The 21,188-nt window shown below is 36.0% G+C and overlaps 1 protein-coding gene across 1 annotated transcript in view; it reads left to right on the top strand.

Moving 5' to 3' along the window:
* The first annotated feature begins 14,542 nt into the window (after positions 1-14,542).
* Positions 14,543-21,188, top strand: part of AKAP9 (A-kinase anchoring protein 9) — an 87,647-nt gene continuing 81,001 nt past the window's right edge. The window contains exon 1 of the mRNA XM_018075297.3: positions 14,543-14,601. The gene's annotated coding sequence lies outside the window, so the exon portion shown is untranslated. The remainder of the gene's footprint in view (positions 14,602-21,188) is intronic.

Here is a 21,188-nt window from a genome sequence, read left to right as displayed (position 1 = left end):
TTGGTCTAGGTACAACCATCATTTCCTGGCTACAACCAAATAAAAAACTGTACTAAGCATTATTTGTTTTAATGGCTTACTGTCAAAGTAGGTGGTCTTTCAGTCTTTCACAAAGCCTATGTCACTCAGTATTTACATTATTAGTGGTGGAAAGAATGTGTGGGTATATGTAGACAGTACTAAACTGAAGTAGATGGCAAACACAGTGAAGAGACTTAGAATTCAAAATGATCTGGTACAAAAGGACACAGTAGCAACACTTGAGCGGTTTTTTTGCCTCTTTGATGATAAAGGCTGTCCTTGGGCTTCCCAGGTCCCTGAGTTTAATGGCAGAATCGGAGGAGCGAAAGCATTATCTACTGTACAGAAGGTCGAGCTGAGGACCGGTTCAGTAATTTTGATGTATACACATTTACGGCACTGTCAGCATCCTGCAGAAGTTGGATGCTGCTGTTACAAGGCTGTTTCTTTCCTCATCTTTAAAAGGTCATTGTCATTAGAGATTTCAAATTAAGCAGGGGAAAAAAAGCAAACATCAGATCCATCTTCAAGGCGGGTGAGAAGGAGGATCTGGGGATCTACTGGAAAGTCAGCCTGGCCACAGTCTCTAGGAGGATTATTTCAGATCCTCCTGGAATCCATATTGAGGCATATGAAGGGCAAGAGCATAAATGGAATTTATCAAAGGCAAGTCAGTTATCTTCTATGGTGAACTGAGTGTCTGAGCAGATGGGGACATTGTTTACCTCGACATTAGGAAGGCATTTGATGTGATCTCTTACAGGTGATTTGTAACTAAGCTGGAGATAGGTGGCTTGGGCAGGTGGACTGCAAGGTGGGAAGAAAATTATCTGGACTGCTATGCTCAGACTGTTGAAGCAAAGCCCAGCTGATAGCCTGTAATGTTCCTCTGGTGTTGAAACCATGGCTGATACTGTTTGATGTTTTTTAAATGAGCTGCAGAATAGGAAGGAGTGTACCTTCAGCATGTTCACGGATGAGACCGTTAGGGAGAGCGGTTACTGGATTGAAGTGAGGGCTTCTTTTCAGAAAGACTTTGACAGTCTGAAAAAGCAAGGAAATAATTAGATACAAATTCATTCTTCCCAAGCAACTGCAATAAGATATTCCTTTTTGTTGGGAGAATGACATTCAAATAATCCATTTCACAGAACCAGAATAGACCCAACATAAAGGTAATTTAGGAAAATACAAATAAGTATGTATTCAGTAGTTTAGTACTATACTACATCCTAAGGAGCTGGGCTAATCTGTGCAACAAAAGTGTTATATAAAAACTGCACTTTTTTTGGATGTAATGCAGTATGATGACTAGCAATTAAGATAACTTACGACAGTGTCTCACTCTTTCCGTGCTCCCTAAAATAAGTCTGTATTTTTGAGTGTTGTCTTCATCTACTTGGTTTGGGGAAGGACATCTTTTTAATTTGAACCATAATGTCTATGTAGCTCTATCTGTGTGAGGAAAATGGGTTTCAAGTATTTTATTAGGAATCCACTTGAAGTAATGTACAGAATGCTATAAAACAGGTGAAAGTATATTTATTCTGGTGATTTTTCCCCAGTTGAAAACATAAACATTTTCCTTATAGTTATTTCTTACATAAATGCATGTAAACCAAAATATAAACCAGTCTGGTAATATTCAAAATCAAATAGTGCAAGGAATTTGTATTTAGGATACTGGTATTAGAAACATAACTATCATTACTTTCCTTCTTGAAACTTTATACTTTTATAATTTTTTTGTATTTTTATTTGTATTTTTTATAGTTTAATGTTAATAGTTCAGTCTTTGTAAAAATGAAAAGTGTCAACCTTAACTTTTAAACATGTAAGACAATTAATAAGCAGAATAAAGTGTCTGCGTTACATATAAACTTGCAGATTCCCAGTGATTTGATTGACAACCACTGTGTGAAGTTCCTGGCAACCATTGCTTTTGCATACTTTTGTATTTTTGTTGTTGGCTTCTAACTGGCAGGCACAGATGGCCATAGATTGTGATTTTTGTGTGTTTCTGAATTAGGGTATTTATATGGTATTTTAAATTTCATTGTATAAATATCATGTGTTATCTACTCTATATGGATTTTTATATTAAGTGCTAAATTGGAGTGTGGGATTTTTGGAGCCAACTATTTTTTTCTTAATAATAAGAAATTATTCTGTGCCCAGCTAATAATTAGAACATTTGTTCTCAAGTAACTTCTCATTAAGCAGTCAGTGTTATTTTGTGGTGTTTAATGGAACTTCGCAAAAAAAAAGAAGCTTTTTAAAGTTTTTCTTGAAAAAGGATTCATCAGATTTGACACTATCAAGCCTTTATCTTGGTGATAATGAAGAATATTCTACTACAATGTCAGAATTGGTTGTTTCATTGGTATTAAAGTCTTAAGGTCATAAAGTATTTAGGACTGCTCTAACCTAGAGTTTAAAATGCTTTTAGAGAAACCCTGTGAACTTCTATTTGAAGGATCAGGCTTGTTCTGCCCAATCCATGAAGTTCAGTGTCCTGTATAACTTTTTTCTCCCTCAGATTCCTCGTAAAAATGAGGAGTAAACTCTGTGTTCTAGGATGTGATAAATTGCATTTGGACATGGTTAATAAGAAGAAAAATTATATTTGAGGAGAAAAATTACTAAATATTAGATATGAAAATAATTTTTTATTTTACCGGAACAAAACTTTGCTCTTTCGATCTATTATTACTGAAACTTAGATTGAAGTTTAGCATTAATTTGGGCTCAAGGAAAAGATAGATTTAACTTTTTCAGTGCCCCATAGTTTCAGGAATGTTTTCATACAGTTTTGAAGAAGGGCAGCATGTGAAGAAAATTAAGGAACAAGGCAGAGATTTATTAACTGTTTGACTGCTTGTAGTATTTGAGGACATAGTTTCATTGCTTTTTAGACTATACCTATCCTGAAAGACATTTCTTTTTACTTGAACCTTTTTTAAGACCTAAATGTAGTGGAATGAACATGCTTAATGCTTAACTGTGTTACTGCGTTGCAGTTGTTTTCTTAAAATAAATTGTTATCCTGTAAGAACTCTGAGGGATTAATTAAAGGCGTCTCCAGCTGTTGATTCAACTATATTTAGTTACATAGCTTATACCACTATATGCTTGTTAAAGAACAGGTGTTAAAACAGTTGCTTTAAGAAGAAATAGGGTGAAGTTACTACATAAGCAATGCTCAGATTGTTAGTAAGTTTATTTTTGTGACACAGAAGGGAACATACTTACTGACACGTGTCTGATGACTCTCTTGCTTTCCAAAAATTAAAGTTCTGAACAGATTAATGTGTTAATGCCTATATTTAACCACTAAGTTGCTACTATGCTGTGAAACATGTTTGTTGGTGTTTTTTTTGAAGCCCAGCTAAAGCTTGTTATCTGTAAAAGTCCATTACTTCTACCTGTATTTCTCTTTCTTGTTGTGTGGGGCATATTCATATATGTGGTTTGTTTAAGTAATTCATTGTGAACAGTTCACGAAGTATGGTTCTGCAGGTAGGAATGACAAAAATTGATCCTTGTTACTCACTTGACAGCAATAGGTCTGTAGAAGTCAACTGCAGTAAGTGTAAAGCCTAACACTACAGTTTCGTTGAATCGAATACAATATTGAAAGAATAAAGCACATGTAAAACTGGAAGCTGCTACACAGTCTTAATACTTAAGTAGCCTGGGGACCATCTCTTTTTGGTCTTCTGTTCAGGAGGGCAGTATCTGACTTTTACTTTCAGAAGATAGCTTGTTTCACAAGGCTCATTTCATCAGGAATTGAGTGGGAGAAAAGTACTTAAAATCTTAACCACAGTTGTAATTTTACAACCTTACAAAAAATGTCAATGCAGAAGCTTGAAAAAAGAGTTCATCTTTATGAAATATTGTACTAATTATGGCTTCTGTCTAATGATTGTTCTGCCAAGTGTATTTTGTTGGCATTACTTTAATCTGTCCCAGAGACTTTGAGGTGTGATAACTTTTGCAAGTCTCAGGCCTTTTTGTTTGTTTCTTTGTGTGTTTTCTTTTGTTTTGCCTTTATCTTCATGTGATCAGATTTATTGAGCACAAGCTTTGTCTTGGTTGTTCTGTATACCTTTGACCAGTGGAGATACATGGCAATTTACTTTCCATTTGGTTGGTGTCACGTGTAGCATGTGTACACTACCTCATTTAGTCTACTACATGCCACCAGTGGCTTAATTTTATTAGTTATTCTTAAGTTCTAGCACAATATTTGGCAGCTTTTCATTAAGGTGAAGGGGGATCATGTTGTTACACATCAAGACTATGATAGGTAAGGTTGTGTCTCCTTTATTTATTATTCTGTCTGTCATAGCCTCCACCAGTTATTGTTCAGCTGTTAAGTGTTGCTAAGATATGATCATTTGATATCTTGACTTAAATCACCAGAGATCAAATTGCCTGTTCGCTTCCTGAAGTCTGTCTTTTGTTTGTATCAGCAAAACATATCACATCCGGTGTTTTCATTTGGTAGGAAAGTGATACTAAAATAGTGTAAACTCTCACATACACTTTAAAAAGAACCTATCACTTTATAGAACCTCATCTACATTTACATCCTGCTTAGGGTCCTGCACTTCACTGAGCTTACTGTCCTTGCATGGATGTCAGAGCTGAAGTTATCTACTGCCGTATGTGGATACCAAAACACCCCAGAAAAGTGCCTAAAGATAAATATTGATACATTCGTTTCTAACGGACTGTGAGATAACATGTTCATACAGTCCAATGAACAGTGCTGTAACTGTGTGGAAAGCAGCTAATGCTTTCAGAGTATCTAAATCTAATCTTAAGATTCATTTTCAAGAATGAATTAGTATACAAACCCATCTTCTGGGCAAATTTTCAAAACACTTTCATGAGATGTGAGGAACGGCATGACAAAGCAGCGAAGTTTTCCATTTCAAAGAATTGGTGGAGATCATATGACTCCTTAAAAACTAGCAGTTTAGCAAAGTAGTACAACTTTTTTTCCTCATTCTTCTAGAAGATTAAAATATAACTGAAACATTTGTATCTCCTTTATTAAAATTCATTTGACAGAATTTTAGCTCCGACCTGGAATTTATTGGCTATAGAAGTTGGGTTATTTTAGAAAGGCTAAGAGAAGAGAGTAGAGGGGGAAACATTTTTCTTAAACATATTCGAGAATCCATTTGTTAGCATTGTGATACATCCTTCTCCTTCCATAACTTCCTACCAAAAATTTATTCAAAAGATTTTAGGACATTTAAGGCTGACTTTGTGCCATGGGGTTTTTTCAGCCTAGCTAAAGAACATTTCAGGATCCAGTTTTTAATTGGTGTTAATAAACCTAGTGGAATAGGAGTGTGTTTCTGTCAGTGCATAACTCTTTTTGCCTTCCCCTTCTTACCCAGCCTTTGAAACTCTGGGCAAAGGCAAAGGATAGATGGTGTCTTTTGAGACAATTGGTGACCTTCATCACTTAATGGAGAGTAAAGAAGGCTCTGTTTTATGTCAGATCCCTTTGCCTTGCTGGCCAAAGACTTCCTAATGTTTCAGGCTTCAAGTATGGATGATCTGTGTGTTTTTAGAGAGCAGCATGAAACAAGCTTCTGCTGCCCTCTCATTTTTGTCACTAACAGCTTGGCCCAATCCATTTATTTTCCTCTTCGCTTCGGGGACATATGGTACCAATGTGGGTCAGATGTTTTTTTCACCCTCTACATCAGCAGAGGCATTCAATGTGAGAAGAGTAAAGTTAAAAGTAGATAGGAACAATATATAAATCATGTCTGTAGAAGCAGTTTAGTTAAGACACCAGCTGACCAATTTTTTTTTAGAAGATAGTTTGAGGCATTGCATTTCTTGAAGCAGTCCAGCATTGAAATGTGCTTGGTGTACTTGTGTCAGTCATTGTAACCTGACTTGAGGGAATTTTCATACACTTAACTTCCATTCCTTGTCCAGAAAATAACCCAACTGTAATGAACTTAGCTGCTCCTAGATCTGTTCCTATTTAAACTCTTGGGACAGGGAAGAGCAGACCAGATCAGAACCACACTAATTCTGAGGCTTTCCAGCTCACAGTGCCATCTGGAGGGGTTCATTCAAGTTCAGCACCCTTGGTTATTAGCACTGCCAACAGTACTCTAACTTGATAGAGGCTGCTAAAAGAATTGCCCAAGGTGCTGTTCTTCTCATCCCGTGTTGACCTTCGTGGTACTTCAGCTATAAATGTAAATTGTGGTGGTCCCATTGGTTTTCTTCAGAGTACTGCAAGTACTGCCTCTGAAGCTGAAAGACTCACAAGTTTGTATTTAGGCGGAGACTATAGCACTTCTTTGGAAACTTTCATAGTCTTATTGTCATCCTGTAATACTCTGAGCCACTGAAGTCTCTATAAGGGGAGACATTCTATAGTCTTGCTCTAGCTATTTGGGAAAATCTGGCTATGAATGCAACCTAAAAATGAGATCTGAAGTACCTTGTTCCTGGGTGATTATTTCTTGTTCATTCAGCCTAATGTTTCCCATTTAGTAAATTCAGCATCTGTTGAATGGAAGAAATAAAGGTCCACTTGGCTCAACAGATAAGCAGATTGAAACTTGCAAAGAACATTAATTCTTCTCTTAGAGATTGGATTTTCAGCTATGTGACATAATAGGTATTTGCAGGTTACTTGCTTATCTTCTTGAAGTTTTTATCTCAGGATTTGAAAAAAGTTGTGATACTCTCCTATTTGTTGATTAGCAGACTAGAATAGAATTGGTAGACTTCACTAGAAAGATGTCTGTTTATCCTCTGTGCTTGAGAATTTTTCATTTGTCTCACTGTGTTATCATTTTCTTAGTATAGGCATCAGGACTCTAAGAAACAGGCAGCACTATAAATTTGCCTACATGTGGAGTTAGTGCTTTCACAACACAACCCTCAGTGTTTACACCTTTTGAGAATATGACAAAAAGTGACAAAGTGCTACTTTCTTCTCTAATACAGTTACCAGTTAACTGTTCAGCACCTCTTAGGGGACAGACTGTCAAGCTTTTACAGAACTTGGTGGCCTAACAGCAAATGAGTCTTAAAGAGCCTAGGCGAGATTTACTGCCTAAATCTCAGTGTTGCTGTCTCCCAGACTCTTTTCCTTATCTCTTGTGAGGGCCTCTTATCTGCTGCTGTGAAACATAAAAATGTGACTGTATATTGGAATCACAAAACCAGGTAATGACTGAGAGAGAGATTATGGCAGGTATTTTTTCAGTTATCCAGGGTAAGGTGGGATAGATAAGCTTAAACCACAGCAAATATCCAGCTTCTGAACAATGTCAAAATTTCAAATTCAGGTTGGCCTTTTTGCTTTGTCACTATCAGCTTGCAAAACACCCAGGTCAAGATTTTGTGCGATGTATATGTGCTTAATAAATGATCAAAACAAATCCCACCTCAGGGCCCTGCTTTTTCTTCTTTATGTTTCACTGAAAGCCTTTGTAGGAATTATTGCTTACCTATGGTCAAGGGGAGTAGTGACCTATCATTACTAGAGCAGGTGTTTCTTAAATTAATCCTTCACCTTTTAAGACAAGGTGTCAGTCTGTCTTAGTCTACACATTTTGGTTTCACTGTCACTCTCAATAATCTTTCAGAATTTATACTTTATTATCATTCAGTGATGAGTATTAGGAACATTACGACTGGAAAAGCCTGAGCCTTTCTATCACAAGACTGCTTATGATCTTCCATGAGTTTCATGATATATCTGAATGTTATCATGTACTTGCAGCCAGAGTCTGTCTGATTCTGGCACATATAGTTATCACCAGTACAGTACAGTTTGCCACAATGCATGTTGTACTTTCAGATGCAGCTTGCAGCAGACTCTTTAGCATTCATTTTATATGCAGACTAAATATATCTTTCTGAGACAAATTTGTGGCTTTTGTGTTGGTGGCAAGTCTGAAGCAACACTTGACAAAGAATACTATTTCACTTTTTCCTACCCTCCGTGTGCTCAGTTGCAGATGCTGCAGCTGTGGAGAGTCTGCTAGATTGAAAGTTTAAGATATGTTTTCTGCAGTTAAACACATCTGCATTGAAGCGCTGAAGCCAGGATTTGTTTGTTAGGCTCCCTGAGTTTTTTTCCATTGTATTGTGGGACAGATTCTCAAATAACAAATGGTATTATTACGAAATCCTTTTTACAAAACATGGAGTCTTTTTAGTCATTCAGTAAGTCATCATCATCATCATGGCCAGTCTTCGTGAACGAAGATTTGGGAAAGGTCATTACCCTTCGAGCCTGCGCAGTGGATTTTTTAGGTGAGACACAGTGTGCGCTGAACTGAGCCCACCCTTTAATCCTGAGGTTCATCTGCCGGGGCCGAGCGAGCTCGGACGGTGGCAGCGAGGTCCTCAGGACGTAGGTTTGTTTAGAGTGACCTTCTCTTAGATGGATGGCCTTACAGGGCTGAGAGCTCCATCTGCCCGGAGGAGTTCCCTGACCGGGAATCGAACCCCGGGCCGCAGCGGTGAGAGCGCCCCATCCTAACCACTAGACCACCAGGGGGCCCCCATTCAGTAAGTAGTGAATTGCAAAACTGGTGTACAGGTAGTTGGATTTGTAACTTAGTCATTTACTGTGGCAGGCATTGAGAGTCATTTCAAAGTTTGATGGTTTCTCTTCGTTGCTGCCAGGGAGGGCATGCTGCTTTCTCATGGTTAGCTTTGTTGGTTAACTCTCAGGTCATCTTCAGCAGAGCTACACACCACCTCAGTCAGTTCCCATCTGTTACTGCAGTGTGGGATAATTCCATCCCAGGTGCAGGACTTGATGTTTATTTTTATTAAATCACGTGCAGTTCTTGTTGGCTTAGTCCTCCAGCATGTTGAGGTCTCTCTATATGATGGTTCTTCCTTCTGGTGTGTCTGTCTTTCGTGTTTGTTGTGATTCATGAACTTGGTTAAGGTGCATTCAAATTCATCATCCAGATTATCTATAAAGATACTAAATATTATAGGTCTGTCAGTTTTACTTTTAGCTATTAACCACTGCTTTTAGCTAGAGACCAGAAGATTCAGAAGTCCATGTCTGTTTACATAAGATGAGTGATCTAAAGATGGCCTGGTCCAGCACAGAACATTTTTCACTGGATACAAGACTGTTTGAGAACTTCTGATAAAGAACAAGTCCCCTTCTGTGAGTTGGATACATTCATCTGAAGTTTAAGGAGTATCTGGAACCTCTTTTGAAGTTATAGTAGTTAAGAAATGCATGATGTAGATTAGATCTCTGTTCATACTTTTATTGTACTGTGTAGAAATGAAAAGAATAATGACTTGCCTGTAGCAGCTTCTCTGAGTTTCCTTTTTGTTGTCAATCTGTAAGTTTGCCACTCATCCTTCTTTACTTGTTCTTTAAATGAGAATAAAAATAGAGATTTTGTACTCAAGAGGAACTGTGAGAGGTGAACAGAGGTGAAGCAGGTGAACACACTCTTTCTGTAAGAGGTGCCTATGCAGCACTGAATTTGAGATGTGTGTGTGTTTTTAGAAAGTTAAAGTTTGAATCCAATAATGTTTGTGTACAGGTACATCAAGTATGACTGCACAGCTATACTTGTACAGGATGTACTACCTATAAATTTCTTATCTTAACAATTAAAAGTTGTTTTTTAAACAGTAGCTGCAGCAAATATTGTCTATCTTATTTCATAACATCCTTCTTTGGATGCACTGAGAAATTTAAATTCTTGTTAACTGTAATACCTTTGAAAATGAGACTATCCAGATCTATTACTTGGTCTGAGAATGTTAAGGAATAATAAGCATTCACAAAGCAGCATCCAGTTTTAAATGGCACTTAGTGTGTTTCTGTTTTAAAAAGTCTTTAAGCATGTGAAATAAAAATATAGCTATTCATGCTTTATAAATGTAGCTTCTTTGATTTCCATGGGTTTTTTCCAGTATTTTCTTCTGCTGGTATATGGGCAGTGATTAAATGTTGCAACTTCTGTTCAAATTTTTTTTTTTAAGTGCTTAAGAGGAGATTGAGTTTTGCATTCCGTTTGGAGCCAAATTTTATTTTAACATAGACTTTTACTATAGAAATAGTTCAGTTAGACCATATTTGAAATTAATCGATGGACAGTGTAACCCAGCAAACTAGATTGCTGGCAGAAGTGCCAAGGATTAGAATCTGCTGAAGGTAGCTCAATAGATAAATAATGTTCCTGTTGTAATTATAGCAGTACATGAGCTATCATAAGTGGCACAGTTTACACAACTAATCCCCTCCATTCTGCAAGTTAGTTCCCTTCAAGAGTAGAGCCTAATAGCAGTTGATTCTCTTCTGCTTTTCTGACTCTCTAGTTTGAGGATGTTGGCATTTAAAAATGAAGATAATGTTGGTCTGTAATTTTGATTCAGTCTGTGATGTGGGACTGGGGCCAGTGTGTTGTTTTGGGATTCATGAATAGAAAGAAGTTATAATTAGAACCAGATAAATACATATATCCTCTAAATTCCCAAGTTCTTCTATTTAATTGTTATTTTATTCTGGGAAATGATTTTGAAAAGTATACCCATTACCAATCTGCATGCTGCTCTATTGTAGTCTGGTGACTTTCAGTAAGTGTTTTTCTGTTTATAAGAGTCAACATGTCTTATGCAGAGAATTTAGTGCTAACATTCATTTCCCATTTTCCAAACTGATAGAAAGCTGAGCAGCTATTGTAAATGGCACCTCTGGAAATCTGAAAATAAACATGTAATTATTCGTGCGCAATTTTATTGTAGCTTTTTATGCATTAAAAGGAAAGAAACATAGTTTCATTCTCAGAGTTTAGCTTAAAACTTCAGTCTATTTATTATACTTAAGAATGTCATTGTACACTGGGTTTGATAGAAATATTTCAGACAATAAACATAGACTCCATAATTTAATTTTTTTAAATGCTATGAAGTGGACATGCCTGTTTTCAAGAGGATTGCTTTTTTGCCTCTGAGCTGGGAATTGCGAGTTGTTAGTTAATTTAGTTGCAAAAGCTGAGAGTCAAGGAGGAAAATTAGTTGTTTTTCACTATTGAAAAACACTGATGGAGTTTTTGACAGGGTTCAGTATTGCTTTCAGGATCCAAGCAAGGTTTTATCAGCATGATGGGAGAAGCTAGAGACAATGTGCTGGCAGATAGGTGAATAGTGATAAAAGACACTCTAGACTGGTTTTCAGATGTGCTAAAAGCTGTGGTAAAGTTGGATCATGGCTATTCTCCCAATACTTTCCCAGAGAAAGGTGCTCGTTCTCTGTCACTCCTTGGAAGCGTATCAATGCAGAGAGCCTATTCTGAGTTGTCCTTCAACTTCTATTTTTTTGGATCCTTCCTCCTCCATGGGTACCTCCTGTGTTTGCATACTTGCTTGCTTTACATGCTCTTCCTTGCAACTTTTGCAACTTTCTGTAACTTGACAGAGACTTGACATTGAATTGTTTCAAAACTGCAGATTCAGAACTGACTGAAGCAGCTTTAAGTTCCCCACAGGCTTAGTTCTGGCATAATCAAGCTGATGTGCCTGGAAGACAGGATTACACATTGTATCAGTGTGTATTTTTTTCATGTTTTGTTCACACTGGAAAATATATTTTTTTCTAGAAATACAAAATATGGAAATACCTTTCTGTTTAATTGAAAGTTTTATTTCTAAAAAAGTTGTTTTCCTTGGCTCCCATGACTGCTGGCAGACTTTTTCCTTCTTGTCATTGAAACATAGATAGATCCTCAACTCTAGTTCATGAGAAGGAATTCGATATTTGAGACTCCCCTCTTTTGGTGTGAGCATCACAGAATGTATTTAGTCAGCACAGCTTTTTTCTCTCATTTCTACTTTTAAAAATCTAATTTAAAATGTGAATTTAAAGTTACGTTGCGTTAGTAGCGTAACAGTTTTGTGTATGCTTGAACGTGTGGGGTAAAAAGTGCTACAATTTGTGCATGCATCCATCACTAATAGTGCAGTTGTTTCCAAAGTGGTAGATGCTCATGCAGAGGTTTGAGAACCTGTGTAATACAAAAACGTAACATGCTCACTTTCCCGTGCGTTTATCTTTCATGTGTGCCCATCTTCATTGGTGTTTAAACAGAAAAAAAAAAGTCTGCTTATAACTGCCATGGTAGATTTTAATCTGCTAATTCTGAAGAAGTGAAAGTCGACAACTTAATTTTGAAAGGAGAGAAATCTGGCGTGCCCAGATGCCTCAGTTAAAATATGCAAAATACTTGAAGAGGGACAAGGAGTAATTCACTTGTCCTTGAGTTACACATCTAATTTTGTAGACAAATAAAGACTGTAAAGCTGCTTTAAAAAAGCCAACTTAACTTGCCATTACAGAAGGTTTCAATCAAGTTGGGAAAGAGAGTTCTTGACCAGTGGCACTACATGTCATTCATTATTTAAAAATAAAAAGTAAAAAAAGCAGAATCTCTTTGTAGTTACACTTGAAGTCGGGTTGTCTGCTTTCTGTCTTTGGGCATTTGAACAAATTCTGCTTGTCTTTTGGATAAACTGAAAATATTTTGTTGAGATAAATTTAGAGTTTTAGGAGAATTTAGAATGTCCTAAGGAGACAACTGAAACCTTCACCCTTCCCATTTTTGAGAAGCTAAATCTCTGTTTAGTTGGGTTTTGGGGTTTTTTGGTTGGTTGGTTGGTTGGTTGTTTCTGTTTCTTTCTCTTAAACTTTGAAGTAGGAGGAAACTATCCTTTCTTTTCCTGTTCAGAATTTTTGGATTTAATAGATTTTTGATGAAATAATGTAAGATGCCTATTTTAAAAATAGAAAAAAAAATCATGAAGTTGAACTAATTAGAGAAGTAGTAGGGAGGAGGTAAGTATTAAATACTTAGGTGAGCATATTTGGCTCAGCAAATCTTCAGGTCCTCCTCCTGTAAACAGAGCAGGAGCCATATGCCAAGCTGTCAGTCGTTAAAAAGGAAGAGGAGGCTGAAGAAACCCACAAAGAAATACAAATCAAGGGACAAAAGCATAAACCAGCCACAAGACAGAATGGATCTGTCGATGCATTTATTTAGATTGGGGCTCCTCATCTCTCTTGGGGCCAGATGAGAACCAGAGAGCACTTCAAGTGACAGCTTGCACTGTAACCAAACGGAGACTGGGAAAGGGGATCCGTGTGCCCTGCTTAGGTTGTGTGTTCCTGAAGAAGTTGGATGGAAACCTGGTTTTCTCGATTGGTGAATATCATGAGCAAACATGCTATCTTTTCTGTGTATTTTTCTTAAAATTGCAGCATATTTAAAAAAACCCATGATATTTGGATATTAGTTGATGTTAAAAGTTTAAAGTTTTAGCATCTCTATTTGTATGCTTTACATTGGAGATACATTTATAAAACATATTGTAACACTTAATCTTGGATTCTTCAATTGGAAAGTAATGATTCTTGTTTTCAGATTATATTGATAGAATCTATTTAATTTTGAATGTTAATTGGTAAAACCTGACATGTTTGTTTTTCTTATTTGAACAGAAATTCTGTTCTTGTTAAGAAAAAATATTTTAAATGGATTTTCTTGTGTAAACCACTGTAAAGTGATTAAAAGTGATAAGCTCTTCAAAAGGCAATGTCTTACAGTATTTGAATAGCTTACATACTAATTGGTTTTTAAACTGTGTGCCTGGCTCACCTGTGACTTCTTGTTCTTCAGCATGTTTTGCTACAAGGTAGTGTGTCTTGTAATCTGCTCACTGTTTGGTTTTGGACTATTCCCTCATTATGTATTTTGCTATTTTGCTATTTCTTTATGATGTTTTCAATAACTTGATCTGCTTTCTGACTTGTAACTTTTGGAAAAAAACCTTAATATGATACTTGCTGGAAGACAGGTTTGCTTTTGTCTGTCTCTGGAATAAAAATTAAAAAGAATTTCTGTAAATTAATTTTCAGGTTACTATAAAATTGAAAGATGAGATTAGAGGTTATTTCATTACATTTGTTCTTTATAATGACATTTGTACCTTTACCTCGGAATATTTTGATTTCTAGATATCAATCTGTGGAACAGTAACTTGCTAGTATGAAACTAAGAAGGAATTTGTTAATATATTGTTGGTTTACTTTTAAGATATTTAAAGCAAACCATGTAAATGGAAAAATAATCTGTCTCACATATGGAGCATTAACTTCCAACTTGTTTGCAGTAGTGATTAGTTTTAAGCTTTATGTAGAATAGCAGCTAAGCCTTTATAGAGGATGTCGTTACTAATAAGAGGAAAACTTTCACTTTTAACAAGATTGTGTCTTCTGTTCAGCTTGCCCAGTTTAGGCAGCGGAAGGCGCAAACTGATGGTCAAAATGGATCAAAGAAGCAGAAAAAGAAGAAGAAAACAGCAAACATCAAAGATGAAGAATCAATACAAGATGGGATTGAGACCGATCGATCTCGAGGTGATGAAATCTCCACATGCAGCAGCCGAAGGGGAGCAGCAGCTGCTACTGCTGACTTTGCTATTATCAGGACTTTGCATAGTGGAGAAATTATCAAACACAGCCAGGCTTACACCATTGAGGTAAGTTTGTTTTGACCTATAAAAAAATCACTTTTGGGGGGGTGTAAAATAATCCATTAATTTTGAGACTGAGAATAAAGGAATTGGATGAGATTTTGGGCATTATTTCCTTGCCTCTTCTGTCTGACCTTAGTATGTTCAGAGCAGTTTGTAGCTGCCTGCTGGCAGTCATGTTTTTTATTGTAGTCAGTGTTGTATAGATTATGGAAAATTTGTTGGTACTGCTGTACTCCTTAAATGTGCATAAATTAATCTTGTTTTATTAAAAGTTTGCAAATTGCAGTGGATTTTTGATCACTGCACTTATGGCTACAGCAAAATACAAAACTGAACTTCTTTCTTGTATTCATAATTTGAGTCACTTTGGTTAATGAGGCAAAGAAATGAATTTAGAAAACACTACTTAGAACTGAATGACTTGAGAGATTGATAAACAGTTACTCTACTTTTACTACTTAATGAAATATAATCCTGATTGCTAGTGGCTGAAAGTACATGCTCTGGGAAGTCTGTAACGTGCTCTGTGAGACACTGGCAGTCCAGTTCAGTTCTGAGTGGACATGAATTCACACACTGTTCTTCCATATACAAGGGACAAGAGATGCTGATGTTATTTACAGAATAGCTTAGTCCACTTGTGAGAGCATTGCCTCTAAAATGACATGGCATTCTGAACAAGCATCTCAATGCAGATTCCTTGTGCTTTCCAGGTGAATGCAGGCTTTTATGAGAGATATGGTACAGATGAATGCTCTGCATTTTGACTTGCCCGTCCTGTGCTAGGATAGACCATTCTATCTCCATTATTTAATTTCAAGCAACTGAGGACTAACAGAGAAATTACACTTTTGAATTTTTTTTGCATTTTTATTAAAAAAAAGCTTAACTTGGTGGAGAGGCAGGCAGACTAAATCACACATGGAAATAAAAACTTGTAACTGTTTCATTTATTTTACAGTTTTAAGCCTACAGAATATCCGTACACTAGATATTTTGAACTTTATGGATACATACCTTTAATAAATAGCTTTTATTTCTTAGAAAGGTCATGTTAGGGCTTCAAAACTGTTTATAGTAAGTCAATAAAACTGTCTGTTCAACTCACAGATTTTCCTGGAGGAGGTAATAAATTTTTTAAGAGTATTTAATAACAAAATAACTATTTCAGTAGGTGAAGATGGGATTTTTTTGCCTTCTAGGAAGAGAGAAGGGTGTATTTTATGAAATGCAGCAGGTTATCTACAGCTAAAGAGAGAGGACTGCTAGGGCAGAGAAGTCCTTAGAGGGAATCACTAAAAATGTTGTAATAATGTAACAGTCTGCATAAATTCAACAACTGTATGAAATAACTTTCTTAATCAAATATATTTTGAAGTTGCAGATGGACTCTTCTGATGTACTTGCTTTGTTAGGATAAATATATCTACTACAATTGGAGAAACAGAGTAAAGTACAGAGTCATAGAATAACTTAGGTTGGAAGGGACCTCCGAGGTCATCTAGTCCGATCCTGTGCTCAAAGCAGGTCTGATTAGATCAGGTTGGTCCTAGTGACCTGTGTTGGCCTCTGAATGCATACAGTACAAGACAGATGATGTTAGAAATGGAAGAAATATCTGTGCTGCAGTTGCTAAAGGTTGCACTCATAGATACATTCTGAAGATTGGGTACGATTTTTTTGAGGTCTATCTTATTCCCAAAGCAACTTATGTTTAAATAAATAAATACGGAGATGCACAGATTTTTCTGATATGTTGGGGGTTTTGTTTTGCTTCTTTCTTTTTTAAAATGTGACTTTAAAAGAATAAGCCTAGTGATCATGTAAATTTGTACTTTGACTCTCCTGAATTACTTAATCTTAGTGGCTTCTAAAACAGTATTCACTTCCACAAAAAAAAAGCTACTCCCAATTGGGAGAGCATTTTAGTTTAAGTGTGGTCTGTGGCCTGCTTATTCATGTTAAACAAGTGATTGGTATTTGGAGTTGGAAGGGGATTGCTGAAGTCTCTGTGCAGTGTTAATAGAAGAGGAAAATATCTGAAATAGTTTCAGTGAATCTCGTGACTTATTGGTTTTACTCTTGAAAGTGCAATGATTGGGACAGAGAGCCTGTATTACAGTAATTGGATTGGACCTTGCTTAGTTGAAATGGCAGCCAATGTAATAGGCAGTTTCAGGCTAATCTCTGCAATGGAGAATTACAGACAGCTTCCTTGAGCTGTTTGCTTTTTCACCCAACATTAAATCTTCATAGGCTGCTGTGTCAAGAGAGTGAGACAGGATTACTGGAAGCATTATGCAGGATCATTTTCTAGCTAAATTTTGATTCCACTTATTTATTTCATCCTTTACTGGAATTGATATTTAGAATTGTTCTTTCTGTACCACAAAATATACTCAGAATGTCTGACTATACTGCCTGTCTATCTAAAAATATCGACTGGGTTTTTTGTGGTAGTTTGTACTTTTGTGGTAGTTTGTGGGTAGAAGTTTATCTCCTTGCAGTTTTTATAGTATGATTTTTTAAACCCCAGTGGAATTAGCATGTCCAAATGCAGATAAAAAAGAGTTATCTTACTCAATATGAATAACAGAAAATGAAATAGAGGTAATCCTCTGGGAGCTTATTTCCCTTCTGAAGTTAGACCAGTTTCTTTTCAGAGAGGACAAATATGTTTAGAGAGTGCAAAGTTAGTGTTTTACTATCATCCCTTTCCCTTTTTTTGCCCCTCTCTGTTCCTAAGGGTGGGCTCCTCTATCTCCCTGTATTCCCTCCAGTTACAGAATCTAATTGGAAGAACTCTGGGAGAACTATCCTTAGCCATTCCATTTTACCTTCTATCTGAACTTAAATCTCTAAGGTTTCCCATCCTTTGTCAGAGGAACAGTTTATTTACTAGGTTTATTAGAGAAATGCCAGCTGGTATTCCTTGTTTAAAGTATTTTGTTTCATGCTAAATGCTTTTTGTCTTGTTCTCACAAAGAGAATAATATATTAAGGTACTAGTTGTATTTGGGTTTTGTATTTATTGTGTCACACACGAGTATCTTTCGGTATTGACATCTGCAGTGTCCTTTTCCATATAGAAAAAAAAATCTAGAACACACAGCCTGGAAAATAAATTGGATCAATGAAAATCTCAGGTTTAAGACTGCTTCTGTTTTGACTTCTGCAGTTAAAAATGGAAGAAAGCAAAAACCACTTCCAGAGTAAATAATTGCTGAGATCACCCTCTCTAGGAAGTCTTGAAACAATGTGTTGAATCACACTGCTTTGCAGGAATGTCCTAATGGCAGGAAAGCAAAAGAAATTAACCTGTGTCACAGTAAAATTGTCCTTGAGTCACCTGAGTAGTAAAAGCTATTATACAAAGCTTCTTAGAAAAGAAAAGTTTAAAGTTCTGTGATGAAGAATACCAGCTAATTGACTAAGGTTGGATTAGTAACTCGTCTTTTGTTTTTCACAGGGCAAATCCTTTTGGTAATAGTTTAAGAGTAGCTTAACTGTTTACTCAAGTAGGTGATAGAGTTTATAGCTCCATCCATGCTCATTGTTTCATTTCTATAAGGTACTCCACTTGTTAGTGCCTGAGATTTTGACAGGAAGGAACAGAAAGGGAGTAAGAAGGAGACACTTGGTAGGATTCTTGAGAAGAAAAGTGACAGTAAGAAGAAAACATAAGCAGTATGACAAACAGAGAGGATGCCTCAGTGAGAAAAGGAGTAAGTGGTGAATGTGGGTAAGGCATTCCTATGATAGAAGCATGAAAGCAAAGAGCGACTAAAGGCTTTGACTAGAGAAGAAGTATTTTGGGATGTACAATGAGATGAAGGATTTGAAAAAAATAATAGAGAAATAAAATGTAGTCAAAATTAACCCAGTCACTTCAGACAATCTGGCATCCCTTGAAAAATGTTTTGAAATTGAAAAGTGAAGACAGGGAAATGTTTGGAAATAGCCTGTTCAATAGTAAAGTCAGTGTCACGAGAGAAGATAGTAGATTCTCAGCAGCATATGGTTCTGACTGAAGCCAGTCATCTTTCCATTCACCATCTGGCCAGAAGATTACCAGGATAACTTGCCAATTTTTTTTGATTCATAAGGCAACCTCTGGTATTATTCCTTCCTTTATCTCTGTCAATACTGATATGTAATAGATTTACTGACAAAGAAAGTACTTGTATTTGAGAATGGTCTTTGCAGAATTACATAGTATTTCACTTTACATTAAACATTTATAAGACCATGTTACCAAAGAATAGGAACCTAATTGAATGCTTAGGTTACCTCTCTGCTGGTGGTGTTTTCTGATATGGGAAATTTATACACTGAGAAGTCTGGTACCTTGCTGCAGATTACATTCAGATTTGGCAGCCATTTGTCTCCACTAAGATGCACACAATTTAAATTTGATCATAGTAAGTTGGTTTGGGTCATAAATTACCAGGGAATTTGAATTGAATAATTTTCCTGTTAGGAACTAGGAAAGACATGATGAAGCAATATATAAGAATAGCCCTTCATATTCAGAATGTTTATAATAGATCCATAAAGTTAAGGATGACCCAGGGAGAGGGTTTTCATGGCAGGGATTTTCAGTTTACATTCTCTTTATCTCACTTCCCAGTAACAGTCCTCTTAATTAGACTAAGTTGTGATCCTTTATGAATTACTAGAAACCCATCTGAAAGTGGCCAAGCCAAAATAACTTGGTTTTGCTTCTACCAGCAGCTAGTGCAAGTTCAAGAATCAATCCAGCCTTTTGTAATTACATTTTTGTAACAGTTTTCATTGAGGTCATATAAACATCAGTAATTAACTTCAGGTAGAATTCAGCTCCATGTATACTCAGTCTTGGTTCTTGCTCTTATACCTTCATCCATTTTAATTCAAGTAGTTTAGTACTGGATGTCCGTTCTTGCAAAATGTTTTATTGTCACCTACAAAAGGTTTCTAAAGAAACACAAAAATAATTTTTCAATTTTTGTGGCCAATTTTGTATATGAGTTCTTTTGTGAATCCTGTGATAATATTGAGTATCCAGTGCCTAAGAATGTGACTTCTGAGCAATGCTTAGCTGCATACAGAAACAAGTTACTCTAAAACTGACCTCCTGTATTCCACAGACTGGTACTCCTTTTTTTATGTCAGCTTGCAGTATTTCCTCTGAAGAATATATACAGATGGAAGTGGTTTTTAATTTTCTGAATACTTAAGTGTTATCTTTAAAAGTATCACCTGCAGAGTTGATGGAGATAGTTGACTATAAGGAGTCTTCGAGATGTCTTTCATTGTACTCTAACTATCAACCATGTTACCAGTGAAGAAAATACTAAATAAAGAATTAAAATATCTTGCAAGAAGAGAGTAACTGTTTCTAGCAGGAAATTGCTGTGGGATGCAGTTGGTAGAATATGTACAAAACAATGGTCAGAGTCTAACAAATGCCTGTTTCCAATTCCATAAGGCATTGAGGAGACTGATGAATAGCTTTCTTGACATTATCCTGTCAAAAGATGCCATGTTTCTAACAATATATATATATATATGAATTTTTTTAAAATATTAAATATTTTCTTTTAAACCAGACCCCCGTGGCTCAGACAGATGAGCTATGTAAAACCTAATTACTTCTGTTGACCAAAAAAATAATTGAAGCCTACAAAATGGATATGCTTAGTAGTGGAAGAAACTGGATTTTGAAATTACATTGGTCAGGTCTTAGGAAGTGAACATAGCCATTTGGAGGGCAAGATGACTGCCTGTAAAATTCTGGCTACTTGTAATGTTACAGATTCTCATAGCAAAAAAATAGCATGCAGTCTTACAGTGTTGGAGTCTAATGTGTGGCAAAAATACTTGATTTTAATAACCAAAAAACTATCTGCATCCAGGATTGAAGGAGACATTTTAGAAAGATTATTTATGCAGCTAACAGATATTGCACACCTAAATTGATGGAGAACTGTGTGGGTTTTGACAATTTTTAAAAAATTATTTTAGGTTGGGTTTCTTTTTTTTTATTTTTGGTGGGTTTGTTTTGCTTTGGGGTTTTGTGTTTGTTTGTTTATTTGTTTTACTTTAGATTGGTATTCAGAAAGGACCAGCAATATATTATTTTTTTTAAATATGTCTGGCCAAATTACCATTAAAAAATTAGAGAATTATTTTTAGTAATCACCTTCCTTTGAGAATCATATTTTCTCACTCTCACCTAAGCTTCAATTTACAAGTTCTTTGCCATTTACTATGATTATCTACTAGGTTTGAGTTTATCCCAGGATGTAAAAATTTATTTGTGATCTTTTTTATAAAAAAGAAAGTGTACTTATTATAGTGCACCTTATATAGATAATTTGCTTATTTTCCTACTAATATTTTGATTCTCAAACCTGATACATTTTATGTAGTTCATCAAGATACACTGTATTTAATTCAGGCATCTACCATGGCTTTGTTAAGGCTTTGTTCCTTTAATTCCTCTAATTCATTAGATCACAAGATTTGAGTCTTTGTCCTTTTAGCTTTCCTTGGTTTCCATGGAAGCTGAAGGGTAATATGAGTGTTTGTTTTAAAATTCTAGTCAA

Source organism: Manacus vitellinus, unplaced genomic scaffold (genome assembly GCF_001715985.3).
Source record: "Manacus vitellinus isolate BGI_N305 unplaced genomic scaffold, ASM171598v3 scaffold_3_pilon, whole genome shotgun sequence".
NCBI lineage: Eukaryota > Metazoa > Chordata > Aves > Passeriformes > Pipridae > Manacus > Manacus vitellinus.
This window is presented reverse-complemented; position numbering and strand designations above follow the sequence as displayed.